Source organism: Triturus cristatus, chromosome 1_2, assembly GCF_964204655.1.
Source record: "Triturus cristatus chromosome 1_2, aTriCri1.1, whole genome shotgun sequence".
Taxonomy (NCBI): domain Eukaryota; kingdom Metazoa; phylum Chordata; class Amphibia; order Caudata; family Salamandridae; genus Triturus; species Triturus cristatus.
This window is the reverse complement of record NC_140580.1, coordinates 1,121,184,591-1,121,192,051: the sequence shown is the minus strand read 5'-3', so window position 1 is coordinate 1,121,192,051 and position 7,461 is coordinate 1,121,184,591.

Here is a 7,461-nt window from a genome sequence, read left to right as displayed (position 1 = left end):
AGAGATGGGTGTGCACTTTCTGTGTTGGTACAAAGGCAAAGACGACCAATTGCATATTTTTCGGCTATACTAGATCCCGTACCCGTAGCTTTGCCTGATTGTTTGAAAGCTGTGGCAGCCACATGTAAAAGTTTGGAACAGAGTGAAGGAATTGTATTGGGATATCCTGTGAGAGTGTTTGTGCCCCATGATGTTGCAATCCTTTTGACAAGGAGAAAGACACAATTCATGACGCATAGTCGTCTGACCAAATATGAAAAGGTCATTTTGGGTGCTACAAATGTGAGTCTTGTAAGATGCACCAATGTGAACCCATCGACCTTACTACCTGATGCCATGAATGCGGAGGTGAAGGATGATGTTGATCACAACTGTTTGGAAGTGCTTGATGTTTGCACAAAACCGCGTCCGGACATAAGTCAAGTCAAGTCAAGTCAGAGAATTTATATAGCGCACTACATACCCAGAGGGTCTCAAGGCGCTTAGAAAGGGGAGGAGGATTACTTGTCAAATATCCACGTTTTAAGTTGTTTTCTGAATGCCAGGTGGTTCTGGGTGAGGCGAAGGTAAGCGGGGAGTGAGTTCCATGTTTTAGCAGCCAGGTATGAGAAGGATCTGCCTCCCATGGTGGTCCTGTTGATGCGAGGTACAGTGGCGAGGGCTTGGTTGGAAGAACGTAGTTGGCGGGAGGGGGTGTAGAAGGACAGTCGTGAGTTGAGGCATTCTGGTCCGATGTCGTAGAGTGATTTGTGTGCGTGAGTTAGCAGTCGGAAAGTGATTCTCTTATTGACGGGTAGCCAGTGGAGGTCTTTCAGGTGACTGGAGATGTGTTCGTTGCGCGGGATGTCTAATATGATCCTGGCTGAGGCGTTTTGGATTCGTTGGAGTTTCTTCTGGAGTTTAGCGGTAGTACCTGCGTAGAGGGTGTTTCCATAGTCCAGTCGGCTCGTGACTAGAGCATGGGTGGCTGTTTTCCTTGTTTCGGTGGGGATCCAGCGAAATGTTTTTCTGAGCATGCGAAGAATGTTGAAGCAGGATGAGGATACGGCGCTGACTTGTCTGTTCATTGAGAGTGAAGAATCCAGGATGACGCCTAGGTTCCGTGCGTGGTCTGTCGGGATGGGTGCTTTTCCAAGGGCTTCCGGCCACCAGGAGTCGTCCCATGCAGAGGGGGATGTACCTAAGATGAGGACTTCTGTTTTGTCTGAGTTCAGTTTCAGACGGCTTTGTTTCATCCATTCGGCAACTTCTTTCATTCCTTCGTGTAGGTTAGTTTTGGCGGTGCTGGGGTCATTGGTGAGAGAAAGGATTAGTTGAGTGTCATCCGCGTAAGAGATGATGTTGAGGTTGTGTTGGCGGGCGATGGCCGCGAGGGGGCTCATGTAGACGTTGAAGAGGGTGGGGCTGAGTGATGATCCTTGTGGTACGCCACAGATGACTTCAGTGGCCTCGGACTTGAATGGTGGGAGGCGGACTCTCTGGGTTCTTCCGGAGAGGAAAGAGGTGATCCATTCAAGTGCTTTTCCTTGTATTCCGATGTTATTGAGGCGTTGTAACAGGGTGCTGTGGCAGACTGTGTCGAATGCTGCAGAGAGGTCGAGGAGGATGAGGGCGACTGTGTCTCCATTGTCCAATAGAGTTCGAATGTCGTCTGTTGCTGCGATTAGGGCGGTCTCAGTGCTGTGTTTTGCTCGGAAGCCAGATTGTGAGGAGTCGAGGGATTTGTTGGCTTCGAGGAAGGCGGCGAGCTGGTTGTTGACGGCTTTCTCGATGACTTTGGCCGGGAATGGAAGGAGCGAAATGGGGCGGTAGTTTTTGAGTTCGGTGGGGTCCGCTGTGGGTTTTTTCAGAAGGGCGGTGAGTTCAGCGTGTTTCCAGTTTTCCGGGAAGGTGGCGGAGTTGAAGGAGCAGTTGATGACGTCTCGGAGGTGCGGTGCTATGACGGAGTCTGCTTTGTTGAAGATGTGGTGAGGACATGGGTCTGTGGGGGATCCTGAGTGGATGGAATTCATCAGGCGGATTGTGTCCTCAGTGGAGATTGGGTTCCAGTCGTTGAGGGTGTTTACGGGGGAAGAATGTTCAGCAAATGGTTGGGTGGGTTGGTCTCCGGGTTGGTTGTCGAAGCTGTTGTGAATGTCTGCAATCTTGTTGTGGAAGAATGAGGCTAGGGAGTCGCAGAGGGCTTGAGAGGGGGTGATGTCGTTGGAGTTGGCTGAGGGGTTGGAGAATTCTTTGACGATGTTGAAAAGTTCCTTGCTGTTGTGGGCGTTGTTGTCAAGTCGATCCTTGAATGCTGTTTTCTTGGCCTTTCGGATTAGTTGGTGGTGTGTGCGGGTGGCGTTTTTGAAGGCGTCCTTGGTGCTAGTGGATGGGTCTTTTTTCCAGGCCTTTTCAAGGGAGCGGCAGAGTTTCTTGGACTTCTTAAGATCATCGTTGAACCATGAGGCCTTCTTGCTGCCAGGTTTGCTTTGACGTTTTTTCAGTGGTGCTAGGGTGTCGGCGGTGTTGGATAGCCATAGGGTGAAGTTGGCGGCGGCTTGGTTTGGGTTAGAAGAGTGGGCTGGGTTGTTTAGAAGGAGCGATGCGGAGATCTGGTCGGTGGTGATTTTGTTCCAGTTTCTTTGCAGAGTTGGTTGGAGGTGGTTGGTGGGTTTTGGCTTGTTGTAGGTGAAGTGAACGCAGCTGTGGTCAGTCCAGAGGAGATCCGTAGTGTTGCTGAAGGTGACATGGTTGCTGGAGGTGAAGATGGGGTTGAGTGTGTGCCCTGCGATGTGGGTGGGGGAAGTGACTAGTTGTTTAAGTCCGAGGTTGGCGAGGTTGTCCAGCAGGGTGGTGGAGTTGCGGTCGTTGGTCTTTTCAAGGTGAAAGTTGAGGTCTCCCAGAAGGATGTAGTCTTTGGAGGGGAGCGCGTGTGGAGTGATGAAGTCCGTGATGTCTTCACTGAATTTTGCGCGGGGTCCTGGTGGTCTGTAGAGGAGGGTGCCTCTGAGTGTGGTCTTGGGGTCGATGTGGATCTGGAAGTGAAGGTGTTCGGAGTTGGCGAGGTTGGCGTCAGAGCTGGTTGAGATGCGGATAGATTTCTTATGGACGATGGCGATGCCTCCTCCTGTGTGGCTGGTACGGTCCTTGCGTGTAATCTTATATTCTTCAGAGATGGCAATGGTGATGTCTGGGGCGGAGGAAGCGTTCATCCATGTTTCTGTTAGGAAGGCGACGTCTGGAGAGATGGTGTCTAGTAGGTTCCATAGGTCAATGGTGTGCCTGTGGACCGAGCGGGTGTTGAGAAGGATGCATTGTAGGTGGTTGGGGTCGGGAATCTGTGGTGTGGTCGTAGCGGAGATGTTGTCGGTGCCGCTGAATTTGCAGGAGTAGCAGGAGAAAGGTCCATGAGTGTGTCCAGGAGCGGCTTGGACGCAGTTGGGGGCGCGACCGGGGTTGAGGGCTAGGAGGGTGGCGGCATCGTAGGTGATGCGGGAGGGCAGCGCAGCGCGAGAGGCAGGGGGTCTGGCGCTGGGCGCGGTCCAGGCGCGGACGGGCGTAGACGGGCTTACCTTTGGCGCACCTTCGGCGCGGGTTGGGCGCGGGCGCTGCGCGTAAACGCTGCGCGCGGGAACTACTGTCATATATGGAGAGTGGAGGGGGAGGGGCGAGGGCGGCTCAGCTGGGAGGCGTGGCGGGCTCAAGGGACGGAGCACAACAACAACAACAAGCTCAAAATGGAGGGGAGGGCAGAGCAGGGCGCCGGGGGCTCACACAAACAATGCACAGGTCTACTTAAAATGAGCGAGTAATGGCAAAGAAATGCACACGCTTTAAAATCGCCAAACAGTGCAGCTTTGAAATAACGATACCACGTTGCACAGAGAGCGCAGGCAGGGGAGCGATCACTCGAGGAGGAAGCGACGAGTGAATCACAGCGCTGCGTGGTCAGAGGACGCGCTTTAATGCTAGTGGGAGGGCGGCTCAGCTGGGAGGCGTGGCGGGCTCAAGGGACGGAGCACAACAACAACAACAAGCTCAAAATGGAGGGGAGGGCAGAGCAGGGCGCCGGGGACTCACACAAACAATGCACAGGTCTACTTAAAATGAGCGAGTAATGGCAAAGAAATGCACACGCTTTAAAATCGCCAAACAGTGCAGCTTTGAAATAACGATACCACGTTGCACAGAGAGCGCAGGCAGGGGAGCGATCACTCGAGGAGGAAGCGACGAGTGAATCATAAGAGATGTGCCCCTGAAAGACAGTGACTGTGATGTTTGTGGATGGGTCATGTCTGCGAACTGGAGAAGGGATTTTGAGTGCTGCATATGCTGTATGTACTGTAGCGGCTGTATTGGAAGCATCTTGTTTGAGAGGAGTACGATCTGCTCAAGTTGCTGACTTATTTGCACTGATTAGAGCATGCAAGTTAGGAAAGAATCTGCGAGTCACTGTGGTTACTGACAGTCAGTATGGGTTTGCAGTGGTGCATGATTTTGGGCAGATTTGGTCCCAAAGAGGTTTCTTGACGTCGAGTGGAACTCCAATCAGAAATGCAGAGATGGTTGGAAAATTACTGGAGGCGATACAGCTTCTAAACAAATTGCAGTTCTAAAATGCACAGCGCATACCAAGGGAATTGACTATGTGTCAGCAGGAAACGAGTTTGCCAATGACAGCACAATATTGTGCGCAAAACCAAACCTCATCGAATCGTAATCGGGAGAGGGAAATGGAGTCATTTCCCTTGCTTTTTACTAACACGGTGAATACATGGGATGAGGAGAGGCAGCTACAGGAAGAGGCAGGAGAAGAGGAAAAGAAACAGTGGATAAAATCAGGGTGTGCACCACGAGAGGTAGACAGAGTTTGGGTTTATCGCGATGGAAGACCAGTGATTCCTGATAGCATGATCTCTACCATGGCACAGATGTACCATGGGTAGGCTCATATAGGTAGGGACAGGGCCGGCTTTAGCGCTGACGGCGCCCTGTGCAACAGGGTCTGTTGGCGCCCCCCAATGAGCACCTCTGCCATGGATTCCCTCACTAGCACTCTTTCACAGTGCCTCCCAAGTCTCCATAACACTGTCTCTCAGATTTATTTAGTTTTATAGCACCACTCATACAGTGTAAGGTGTCAGAGCGCTTTACACCACGCACACATTGCACAGAGACCATCATATGTGGGTAAATCAGTGTATAGGAAATGTTACATCAGACAGTACTCCAAGGTGTAGTGTAGGAGTGACATGTCATCAATACTGGTAGGCAATCTAGTTAAAGTTCTTATTTAGGAAAGGCACATATTGATAATTTAAAACGCAATATTATTGTTAAGGGTTCTCCTTCATAATAAGAATTGTTTTCTACCCAAAAGATCCCTTTTCACAAGTTTAGGATAAGCAGACTGGGCAAAAAAACATATAGCGCTAATATACCTTGCAGTTTGCAGCAGCTCTGGGGTGACAGTTAATAGCTCAAAGTTCTATATTCGGATTTTGACTTATAAACAACAAGTAAATGGTGCACTTTCTTAGCAGCAGGCAGTTTAACCCTCTGCGCTGCCTTCGAATGAGTCAAAATTTCCAATAGAGAAACCTCATGTGTCTTTCCAGGATGCCGATTAATCACGGGACTTCTCTTGTCATTTTAATTGATGTCTGGAAGTTGCTGGAGGCCAGGAACAAGGCAGCAGGTGCTTTCAAAACATTAATACACATTTACATAAAGGACACCCCCACCCCAAGTCAACGCCTGGTGCGGTCGCACAGATCGCACCGCCCTAGAGCCGGCCATGGGTAGGGATGCCATGATCAGACTCTTAAAACAGACCTGGTATAATGCAAAGTTTCGGCTTATAGCTGAGAGTCTTTGTCAGAGATGTTTTATATGCCAGCAATATAATCCAGGAAGAAAAATGGCGGTAAGCTTGGGAACCATAGGACGGGAGGAAGGTCCTTTCACTAGAATGCGAATCGATTTAATTGAAATGCCCTCATGTAACAGGCTAAGATATGTGCTGGTGTTTGTGTGTCTGTTTTCACGTTGGGTGGAGGCTTACCCAACTAGAAGGAATGATGGAGTTACTGTAGCAAAACTCCTACTGAGAGAGTTCATTCCAAGATTTGGTTTCCCAGTAACGATTGAATCAGATAGAGGATTGCATTTCCAAAACGAAATTATAAAATTGATTTGTGAAGTATTGAATGTACAACAAAAATTGAATTGTGCTTACCGACCAGAAGCTTCTGGAGTGGTTGAGCAGGTAAATGGCACCATAAAGAAAAGATTGGGAAAAATGTGTTTGGCCACAATTCTAAAATGGCCAGATGTCTTGCCTCTTGTGCTTATGACTAGTAGGTCAATACCTGATAGGAGCACTGGTCTGAGCCCCCATGAAATTATCATGGGTAGAGCAATGAGACATGTTTTCATTCCTGTCAACAAACTGCTGCCTATATCTGATGACTTTGTCTTGGATTATTGCAAGGGGTTGGCTGATACAGTTCATTCTGTGTTTCATCAGGTTGGACCAGATGCGACCACTCTCGAAAAGAAGCCAGCTCATGACTTGAGTCCTGGAGATTGGGTACGCATCAAAGTACACAGAAGGAGAAATTGTCTGGTTCCGCGCTGGGGGAAACCACGTCAAGTGACTCTGACCACAACGACTGCTGTGAAGTGCGCAAAGGTAAAGAATTGGATTCATGCCAGTCACACTCTTTGAGTCCCTGGTCCTGAAAATCGGTCTGAAGAAGAGCATCTGGAAGTGTCAGATACCAGCTCTGAATCAGATTCAGGAGAAACAAGAACAAGACAAACCCCAAGCGCAGGAGAAGCGGATTTGAGCCAAATTGTGGGACAGGAGAATATACCGCTAAGGAAACGACTTGAAATTTCTGATACTAGCTCTGAATCAGAAACAGAACAAGTGGGAATACAAGAAAGAATAAATGAGAATACTGGAGAAACTAAACAAGAAATCTTTGGTAAAGAAGTCCTGAGTAAAAGCATAAGAGAAATTCCGCCCGAAATCATAGGAATAGAAGGTGAGGAATTAGATACAGAGAGTGAGGGTAAGATCATTGCGGAAGACCCCCGAGGAGGTGTAGGGACAACACACACTCAGGTAGAAGAAGGGACAGTTAGTCAGCAGGAAGATTGCGTGGAAGAAACCCGAGGAGGGATAGATGTAGATAGTGAACCTGAAGTCCTGTGAATAAAATCCAAAGACAGTAAAAGACAGACCGATACAGAATCTGAAGAGAGTGAAGAAGAAGATAAAGGAGGAAAAACTTTAAGGAAAAGAGCCTGGAAAACAGAGCGAGAAGGGAAAGGAACAAAATTAAAGAGGCCGTCAAAAGAAGAAATTTGGTCCAACAAACTCAAAAGATTGAGATACCGATTAACGAGAGTAAAATCTTTTAATGCTGAACAAGTGAATGAAGTATCTAGTCAGGAGAATTCAGAAGACACTGA